The following is an 11,037-nucleotide window of genomic DNA, read 5'->3' as shown; positions in this document are numbered from 1 at the left end:
TCAGGCCATAGTAGTCAGGTGGATACAGAGAAAGCTCTGAGTACACTAGATGGAAAATAACCAGCACACTGAAGGACTCTCCAATTCAGTATATACATAATTTTTTTAATTCAATCTTTCTTTTTTTAGTCATGATTCCACGTCTTTATTATATCACTTTATTCTTAAGTTCTGGATTTAAATTTGCACAAAATATGCTCTTTGGCTTTATGAAATGTTTTTTAAGTATATAAAATTGAAATTTGAAACATTTATTTTAAAAAATACTGCACTGATTAGTTTAACTCAAAACTGAAAAAATTACTATTATAAATTCTGGGATAATCTCATTAGTAATAGCAATGAAGTTGTAGACACCCCATACCTTAGTCCTGAAAGATATGGTAAGGTTAAAAAATACTTTAAAATATTTTTATATTAAAAGTTTACTGTAGTCACTTAAAAATAACTTGGTAATAAGTATATTACCAAAAGGTTATAAAACCATTTATTGCACATTATTTAATTGACCCCCCAAACAGTTTTGTCAGTTAGCTTTTAAAATCATTTGAATTCCAATTAAAAATGAGAAATCTAAAGCTAAGAATTATTACAGACACTTGAGTTGTTTCTAGACTGTTTTGTTGGCTTTAGTTTATAATATAATATTTATGAATGATTTTGCATCCCTTTCAGATGGGTTGGACTATATTTTTCTGCAGAGCATCATATAATTGATGAGGAATTCAACCCCTCAAAAATTCCTAACAAATGATAGTTTCAGTAAAATAATTTGTACTGATTGCCTGTGGGCAAGACGCATTGTTAAGTATATAAAGTGATGATATACAAAAACAAAGAACTGATGTTCCCCAGGTCAACTCTTTGAGGTAGAATAGGTTAAAATATATACCAGATAAGAGGCTAATAAATAGTTATTTCTGTGGCTCTAGCTCTGCTCTCAAAATTCAAACCTTCCAAATCTATAAAAAATCCTTTTGTATTGCTAAAAACTTAGGAGACCTGGGGATTTCTTGCAAATGGCCATTTTCTCCATATTCCCTCTGGTTTCCTGGCTTTGAGATTCTGGTTGGGCGCCATGATAGTTTTTCATCTATTTTATCATATCATCTAGTGTGATCCCCTGCTAAAAAAAAAACAAAACCAAGGGCTTCCCTGGTGGTGCAGTGGTTGAGAGTCGGCCTGCCGATGCAGGGGACACGGGTTCGTGCCCCAGTCCGGGAAGATCCCACATGCCGCGGAGTGGCTGGGTCCGTGAGCCATGGCCGCTGAGCCTGCGCGTCTGGAGCCTGTGCTCCGCAACGGGAGAGACCACAACAGTGAGAGGCCCGCGTACCGCAAAAAAACCCCAAAAAACAAAAAACATCAAAACACCAACACTGTGGGATAATCATCCTTTTCTTTTTCCTAAGTCCCTTTTAATTACTTTCCATCTTGGTGATTATTTCAGTCACAGTGACCTCTTTGAAATATGCCTGGTATACTCAAGCCTCGGGCCTTTGCACTGTGTTTTTTCTTGATTCAAAAGACCTTCACTCATAGAAACAAATGGCTCACTCTGTCATCTTCACAGATTATATCACATCCTCAGCAAGGTCTACTCTGAGTAATTACAAACCTGTCTTCTTGACCAGCAGGCTCCACCCATTCACCTTATCTATTTGTTTGTCTCATTGAAAGTACTGACTTCTAACAATGATATATTTTATTTCTTTTAGTATTTTTATTTTGTATCTCTCTCTATTACAATAGTCCCATGAGGGCAGGAATCATTGTCTCCCAGTGTTTGTTCACTGTTGTAGCCCCAGAACCTAGCCCACTGTAAGCACTATAAATGTTTGTTGAATGAAACAGACACATCCACCATGACAGCACAATATTCTCACACTCAGTATAATTTACTTGATTTAGAAATAAATGAAAGTGGGCTTCCCTGGTGGCGCAGTGGTTGAGAGTCCGCCTGCCGATGCAGGGGACGCGGGTTCGTGCCCTGGTCCGGGAGGATCCCACATGCCGCGGAGCGGCTGGGCCCGTGACCCATGGCCGCTGAGCCTGCGCGTCCGGAGCCTGTGCTCCGCAACGGGAGAGGCCACAACGGTGAGAGACCCGTGTACCGCAAAAAAAAAAAAAAAAAAAAAAGAAATAAATGAAAGCAATTTCTGTAATTGACTTATAAATGAATGTTAAAACAATAGCTATCACAACTTGTGGGATACAGCTGAAGCATTAGGTATAGGGAGCTTTTAACGCTAAATGATCCATTTTCAGAGAAGGCAGCATCAAGATAATTAGCGAAACATATGAGCTACAAAGTTCAAATACTTAAGGCAAAATATGCTGACAGAAAGCCAAAAGAAAGAATAATAAAAATTAAGTGAAAATTCATTTATTTCATAAAAGAAATGATATAGGCAATTTTGTCTAAGTGATTAAGGGAAAAAAGACAAACATACAATTTTTATAAAAAGGGATATGACAATCAATGCTACCAAAATTAAATAGAAAAGTGCATATTGTGAATAATTATAGGCAATATATTTAAAAATGTAAATAAACAAGATGGAAAATTACGATACATTTACAATTTAACAAACTGACATACCGAGAATTGTAGAATCTGAACAAGCTTATAGTAATTAAACAAATAGAATTAGTAGTTAAAAACTTTTTACCAAGAAAATATCAGGCTCCTAGAAGTATTTACAGGCATATTTCATCAAACAGTTAAGGAAATGTTAATTCCACTTGTACACAAACTCTTACAAAGGAAAGTACCACATCTTCCTAAGATAGCCTCAATGAGACTAGTACACATGGCATCAAAACCATTAAAGGACATTATGGGAAAGAAATATTTAAAATTAAATTTACTGATAATCACAGATGTCAAAATCCTTAACAAGTTATTTAACCAAATCTCACAATTTATACACAGAAGAGAATACATCTCAGCCATATAGATTTTCTCCAAGTATGTAGTAGAATTTCAGCACTAGAAAATCTGTTATTGAAATCACTACATTATCTTTAATTTTATTATATATGGGATTAAAATGTTTTGATAAAATTCAACAACCTATCTTAATAGCAACTATGAATAAAGACTAATCAAATAAAGTACATCTAAAAAATCTCTACCTAATTACATAATAATGGGAATGTCAAAAGCACTTTCTTAAGATTTTGAAAAAGATAATGACATTAATTTACTACTTCTATTTATGTTTTTTCTAGGGCTATGGTTAGTACATTGTAATGGAATAAAAAATGTTAATAATTGAAAAAATATGTAAATAAACATTCATTATTTGCATTTGATAAAATTGTCTACATAGTGTCCATAGACAGATGAATCGATAAAGATGTGGCACATATATACAATGGAATATTAGCCATAAAAAGAAATGAAACTGAGTTATTTGTAGTGAGGTGAGTGGACCTAGAGTCTGTCATACAGAGTGAAGTAAGTCAGAAAGAGAAAAACAAATACTGTATGCTAACACATATATATGGAATCTAAAAAACAAAAAAGGTTCTGAAGAACCTAGGAGCAGGACAGGAATAAAGATGCAGACGTAGAAAACGGACTTGAGGACACGGGGAGGGGGAAGGGTAAGCTGTGACGAAGTGAGAGAGTGTCATGGACATATATACACTACCAAACGTAAAATACATAGCTAGTGAGAAGTAGCCACATAGCACAGGGAGATCAGCTCAGTGCTTTGTGTCCACCTAGAGGGGTGGGATAGGGAGGGTGGGAGGGAGACGCAAGAGGGAGGGGATATGGGGATATATGTATATGTATAGCTGATTCACTTCGTTATAAAGCAGAAACTAACACACCATTGTAAAGCAATTATACTCCAATAAAGATGTTAAAAAAAAAGAAAATTAAATTTTTTAAAACTTAAAAAAACTGGAACTAATTTAAAAAATTAAAAATAAATTTCAAAAATCTGGAACTAATAAATTTGTTTAGCAATACTGCTGAATACAAAATTTATAATTAAAATTGAGTTGATTTGCAATTCTATATGCCAGCAATAAGAAGTAAGTAAAGTTTAAAGAACATCATTTGAGAGCTTCCCTGGTGGCTCAGTGGTTGAGGGTCCGCCTGCCGATGCAGGGGACACGGGTTCGTGCCCCGGTTTGGGAGGATCTCACATTCCGTGGAGCAGCTAGGCCCGTGAGCCATGGCCGCTGAGCCTGTGCGTCCGGAGCCTGTGCTCCGCAGCGGGAGAGGCCACAACAGTGAGAGGCCCGCGTACCGCAAAAAAAAAAAAAAAAAATTTGAAAAACATATTTAGATAGATACATACCTACATACATTGTGTGTGTGTGTGTGTGTGTGTGTGTGTGTGTGTGTGTGTTTGTGTGGAGGGGTATATTTTAGGATATATATCTAAATCTAAGAAAAAAATGTCATTAAATATGTATAAAAAATTTGTAATTCAATATGTGCAAGACTATTATGGAGAATACGGTGATTTAAATATAAGCAAATGCAGAAATATGCCATGTCTGGATTAGAAGCCTCAGTATTACTAAATGTCTGTTTTGTGTAAACAATCTTTAAATTCATTCTAATTTTGGAACATTCATTGCGTTTCGTTTGTCTGTCTATCCTGAGAAAAGACCATTCTTCTATATAAAATTTAGATTCAGTTTTTCTGTTTCTTTAATAATTCCTTTCTGGAGTAAGGAAGAATTGCTTCAATAAGACACACAGAACAAATGATGAAAGGAATAATTGATTTATTAAAATAAGATCTTAAGTTGATCAAAAGTCAAGCCACATACTGGGAGAAGGGGAAATATATTTATACCAGATTAGTATACCAAATATACTATACCAAATATATAGTATACCAAATATATGTGGAAATTATTTTAAAAAATAAAATATACAATAAGATAAAAATGACAATAATTAATATAACATTTCTCAGGAAAGAAAAAATAGTGGTCCATTAATATTTAAAAATTCACTCAAGCTTATTAATAATCAGAAAATGCAAACTAAATTTACAATGAGAAATCCATTTCACACCTGTAGTCAAGTAAACAGTATAATTTCCAACAATTTCTGAACCTGTATAGGTTGTAGAGTAATCCACATTTTGGCACTAACTAGTAACTTTGAATCTTATAATCTAATAATTACGTTCTTTGGTGTTTCTTCACTGTATAACAGGGGATAGCAAACTTGTTCAGGAAAAGGTGAAACAAATCCAAATGTTTATGGACAGTAAAATGGATAAACATACTGTATGCACATGTATAATAAAATATAGTGGGTAAAATAAATAAATGGTATTTATATGCATTAATATGAATGAATCTCTTTTTTAATGAATCTCTTAAATGTGAAAAAGTCATAGAATACATATATGTATAATATTATGTAATACATAATATATATAGTAGTTTCCATTTACAAAAAGAGTAAAATGGATTCATAAGTGATAACATCCAAAAACTGAAAGGGAAAAATTAATAACATTCAGTACATTTGTCTTCTTTGGGAGGAGAAAGGCACATGTAATCAAGGAGGGTCACGCAGAAGGAAAGAAGTACTGGCATTGTTCAGTACAGAGGTGTTTATTTACTATTTTTCTTTAAACATATTCTCTTTTAATATATATTTCACCATAATTATAAAAGAGATATGCTTTCCAAAGAGTGGAAGCAAACCTCTTTCAAAATGCATGGACTTTCCCTTCATTGAAGTTTCTGGGAATCCAGCGGTCTGGGGCTTACTGTGACATCCTTCCAAAATGAAAGTAATGAAAGTTTTCTAAATTTTGAATCCAGTGTACTGGGCAAAAGGTAAAAATATGTTGGGCCTTCGGGATTTTAAAAGAAATAGTTTGGCACATTTAGAAATCACTTCCCCAACCTATTTATTGTAGAAAACTGTAAGGCTGCCTGGTTTAAGCGATCTCAGAGTTGAGAAAGACTCTCCACTGTCCTGTCTGCATAACAAACAGCTCTATTGCTTGACATTTGAATCAACAAGTGGAAAATTCAGATTCTCTCTGGAGGAAGTAGCAAGGTTTAATTGGAGAATTACACTGAAGACCATTGTAGTTTTGGAGCACAAACATGCCCTTTTTCTCAAATAACTATTTTCTCTTTGAGGATCACAGTCTCCCTCTTTGATTGCTCTCTGTAGGGCCTTAAAATCTAAGCTGCTCTTCAAAAACTGCATTTCTTTGGACCTTTCAAACAATAAAGGTATTTGTGGCTAGCAATATATCATTACCAAGTAGAACTGGCGTACTAGTTACATAGAGGGAAAGGCTCCCAGAACTCCTGAATACATGAATACTTGCCTGAGCTGACAACTGATCGTTCCAGTATCTTACTTCTGCTGTATTGCCACCTTCCTTTCAGCTGACATGCACAGCTTTAAAATTTCAAACTTAGTTGGCTCTGCAAGATATACTGTCACCCACCAAAACTGCTGCAGTAGACAGCTCCCTCAGATGTAGTCTGAAGGAGAGAGAGAAAAGGATACCTTTCCAATTGCTAAAACTTTAAGTACTGTATGCCTGTTCTCTTTGCCTGGAAGGAGAGACAAGAGGTGTGGATATATGTCAGTATGTGAAGAGTGACTAGTCATTTGGCTGGATGATCAGGGATTTCCACATTTAAAAAATGGAAGCTAGGTGACAAGGAGTTCTACAGATCATACTTTGTAACAGAGTATTCTAAAAAGGTTTACTACTGTGAGAATATTTTTTAGTATTTTTGTTTCCAGTTGCACACTCATTTAAAGATTGCAGGGAAGAAGTTGGAAAATAAAATAGAAGTCATTCAGCCTCTTTCTACAACAATATTCTTGGAGAAAAACAAAAGCAGCCATGAAATCACAGAGGGGTTTATTCTGGGGCATCTCATCAAGGCTGAATTGGCTAAGTGATGCATAAACCTTTAGAATTCACTTAAATGCTTTCAGGAAAGCAAGCAATGGAAAGAAGGCTGGAAGGAATGAAGGGAGGGAGGAAGAGAGAGAGAGAAAGAAGGAAGAAAAGAAGAAAGTAAGGAAAGAGGAAGGAAGGGAGGGAGGGAAAGAAGGAGGGAAGGGGGAAGGGAGGAAACATAAACAAACACATGCAAAAATAAAACAACAAAACCCCAAAGCAAACTGCTGTTAGATACAAGATTGAAAGTAGATCTCTGGCAACAAACTAGGTTTCAGGACATGCCACTTTCACTCAAGTTACAAGAGCCTGGAGAAATTTTTAAAACTCAAAGCATAAAAAAAGTCTGGAAGAGAAAGATAACCTGGCTTACACATGTGGATTCTCAGGAAACTGCTCCACCCATTAAATCCTAAAATACCTGAGTACTTAGTTAATTGTCAGGTGCTTCAGTTCTCACAGAGTTACTAAGAACAACTTTTGAATTCCTTGGGCTAAGAGACAGAGGATGTCAGTTGAGTTGGTACACAAAATTAAACATCTTAACTACTATATTGTCAACTTAGCTTCTGATTATTTTCCAGAGTTCACTGACCCACTTTACTTCCAGATGGCTAGCGACATGTGATGTGCAGAAGGGAGAAGGCTAGGTTGAGGAAAGATTAATGCTGGGTTGGCTTAAATTGCTTAAATTCACAGATTTGATTTTTTTGATTTGTTTATATGTAATAACGTGTTAGCAAAATTGCTCAAATAACATAATTATTTATCTCATTTGAGTATGGTATGAAAATAATATATAAACAGTAGGTAGTATTACAGGCATTTATTTCATAGCATTGCATTTTTGTTATAAACGTTTACTTTATTTGTATTGCAATTATGATATTCATTTTGGGAGAAACCACTTTACTGTGGCGGGTGGATTAAAATAATGGCCACAATACTTCCTCGTATCCCTGTATGCACACCCCTTGGCAAAGTGAGTTTACAGTCCCTTCTATCAAGATCTGGATTCTATTTTCTCACCCCTTGAATGTAGCCTAGTCAGATGGCTTGCTTTGTTGACTAGGACTTTGGCAAACGTGATGCTGGCATAAGATTCAAATGTTCTTGAGCATTCGGGCTTGCCCTCTCTGGCTGTGGTAAACATAAGACCATCACTCTGTGAACAAATTACTAGCCATTTTAAAATACACAGTTCAGTGACATTTAATACATTCACAATGTGGTAAAACCACCACCTCTATGTAGGTTGTGTAGGAAATATTTCCATCACCTCCAAAGAAAAACCCATACCTTTTAAGTTCCTCATTGACCACCCCCGCCCGCCCCCTGCCCCAGCCCCTGGCAACACTAATCTGCTTTCTTCTTAAATTTTTTTAAAAAATTTTTATTTTACTTATTTATTTATTTTGCGGTACGTGGGCCTCTCACTGCTGTGGCCTCTCCCGCTGCGGAGCACAGGCTCCAGACGCGCAGGCTCAGCGGCCATGGCTCACGGGCCCAGGCGCTCCGCGGCATGTGGGATCTTCCCGGACCGGGGCACGAACCCGCGTCCCCTGCATCGGCAAGTGGACTCTCAACCACTGCACCACCAGGGAAGCCCACTAATCTGCTTTCTGTCTCTATCTATGGCTTTACCTATTTTGGATATTTATATAAATGCAATAACACAATATGTGACCTTTTATGTGTGGCTTTTTTTGAGATTAGCAAAATATTTCTGAGGTTCATGTACATTGTTGCATGTATCAGCACTTCATTCTTTTTATGCTGAATAATATTCCATTGGATGTATATACCACATGATCTTTATCCACTCATCTGTAGATGAAGATCTGGATTGTTTTCACCTTTTGGCTAAAGCAAATAGTGCCTCCATGAACATTCATGTACAACTATTTGTTTGACTACCTGTCTTTAATTCTTTTGGTATATAAGCTAAGAGTGGAATTGCAGGGTTAGATGTTAATGCTGCATTTAATTTTTTTGAGAAACTGCTAAAAACTGTTTCAACAGTGCCAGCGCCACATTGCCCTGGTACATCCCCTCCATCAATGTACAAGAGTTCCAGTCAAATCCTCCCCATCCTTGCTGACACTTGTAATGTTTCATTTCTATTATTATTATTATTATAGCTACTCTTGTGGATGTGAAGTTGTATCTCCCTGTCATTTTGATTTGCATTTCACTAATGACAAATGATACTGAGAATCTTTTCATGTTCTTGTTGGCTCTTTGTATATCTTTTTAAAAAAATGTCTATATAAGCCTCTGCCTATTTTTTCCAGTTTTATAGAGAAACAATTGACATATATTACTGTGTAAGTTTAAGTTACACAGCATGATAGTTTGATTTACATATACTGTGAAAGGATTACCACAATAGGTTCAGCTAACATCCATCTTCTCATATAGATCCAACAAAAATAAAAGAAAGAAAAAAGAAAAAATGTTTCCCCTGGTGATGAGAAGTCTTAGAAATTACTCTCTTAACAGCTTTCCTATGTATCGTACGTCAGTGTTAGCTATAGTTGTCACATTCATTACATACCTAGTCCTTATGTATCTTATAACTGGAATTTTCACTTTTTTTTTTTTTAATTTTTTTTTAAAATTTATTTATTTATTAGTTTTGGCTGTGTTGGGTCTTCGTTTCTGTGCGAGGACTTTCTCTAGTTGTGGCGAGCGGGGGCCACTCTTCATCGCGGTGCGCGGGCCTCTCACTGTTGTGGCCTCTCCCGTTGCGGAGCACAGGCTCCAGACGCGCAGGCTCAGCGGCCATGGCTCACGGGCCCAGCGCTCCGCGGCATGTGGGATCTTCCCGGACCGGGGCACGAACCCGTGTCCCCTGCATTGGCAGGTGGACTCTCAACCACTGCGCCACCAGAGAAGCCCTGGAATTTTCACTTTTTGACCAACTTCATCTTTTTTTTCCTCAGAAAAAAAAACACCCATATTTATTTAGTTAAACATTTCCCCTGACCTAAAGAGAAAGATGTCAAAAACAAACAAATAAACACCTAGGACATATACATAAGCATGTAGCCCCACCTCCACCCTGGAACCCAGATAACCTACAAGCAAAAATAAGGGCAAAGTTCCATTCCAGAGATAAAATTGTCTTTGCTTCTGGAAGATATTTCCATATCCTCTTCCTCTCTCTTCTTCTTATAGCCACTTGGGCCTTCAGAATAGCAGCTTTTCCCTGGCCAGCCCCAGAGCCTTGGTTTGTATTTTTCATGTTCTTTAACATGGGTGCATTTTTCAGCATGTCAGGCAAAATCGGAAGGCAGATGTTGCTGCCATGGATGTACACCTGCTCCAGCTGTGCCACTAGGCACAGTCTTTGGACTGTGATGTTGGACAGCTACCTGTCCATGCTGTGCTTCACCTCAATGAGCTTACCTTTATACACCTTGCTGGTGTTTGTCTCACCTGTCCTGACGTGGCCCTCGGCCCTATGTAGGGCTTTAAATGGCACAACGATAGACATCTTGGTGGGAAGAGAGTTGACCTACAGTTTTTTGATTGGCTTATTTGTCTTCTTTTGTTGAGATCTGAGAATTCTTTATATATTTTGGACACTAAGCCCTGTTAAACTATTTGATTTGCAAGTATTTTCTGCCAACCTGTATATTGTCTCTTCCCTCTCTTGGGACAGCTAGAATTCTCATACATTGCTGTTTGGAAGGCAAAGCTTTATAGCCATTTTGAAAGTAGGTTGGCAGAGTCTTTTCTTGTTAAACAATTATTTATTATATAACTCTGCATTTTCACTCTTAGGACATTTTCCAAGAGAAAAGAAAATTTATTTCAACACAAAGATTTTTATGTGAATGCTCATAGAAGCACTATTTATAATTGTTAAGAACTAGATTTAATGCAATGTTCATCAAATAGTGACTGGATAAACAAAACAAGTTGTGCTCTATGCATATTAAATATCAAGGACACATAAATCTAATTATCTATATACTATTGACTCACTGTGTTTGACCCACTTAATTTCAAGAAGTATTTATGTGGACTGAGACTACTCTTGCAATGTAAGTAGGACTTAATTTCAAAATCATATTTTTAAAATTTATATTTCATAAATCATTTT

At 36.4% G+C, this 11,037-nt stretch overlaps 1 pseudogene; it reads right to left on the bottom strand.

Annotated features, from left to right (window-relative positions):
• Window positions 1–7,929: 7,929 nt before the first annotated feature.
• On the bottom strand, window positions 7,930–10,425 carry LOC136123210 (small nuclear ribonucleoprotein Sm D3 pseudogene; annotated as a pseudogene).
• Window positions 10,426–11,037: the final 612 nt, after the last annotated feature.

Source organism: Phocoena phocoena, chromosome 5 (genome assembly GCF_963924675.1).
Source record: "Phocoena phocoena chromosome 5, mPhoPho1.1, whole genome shotgun sequence".
NCBI classification, from domain to species: Eukaryota; Metazoa; Chordata; class Mammalia; order Artiodactyla; family Phocoenidae; genus Phocoena; species Phocoena phocoena.
The sequence above is the reverse complement of the archived record's forward strand: the minus strand, read 5'-3'. Positions and strand labels throughout refer to the sequence as shown.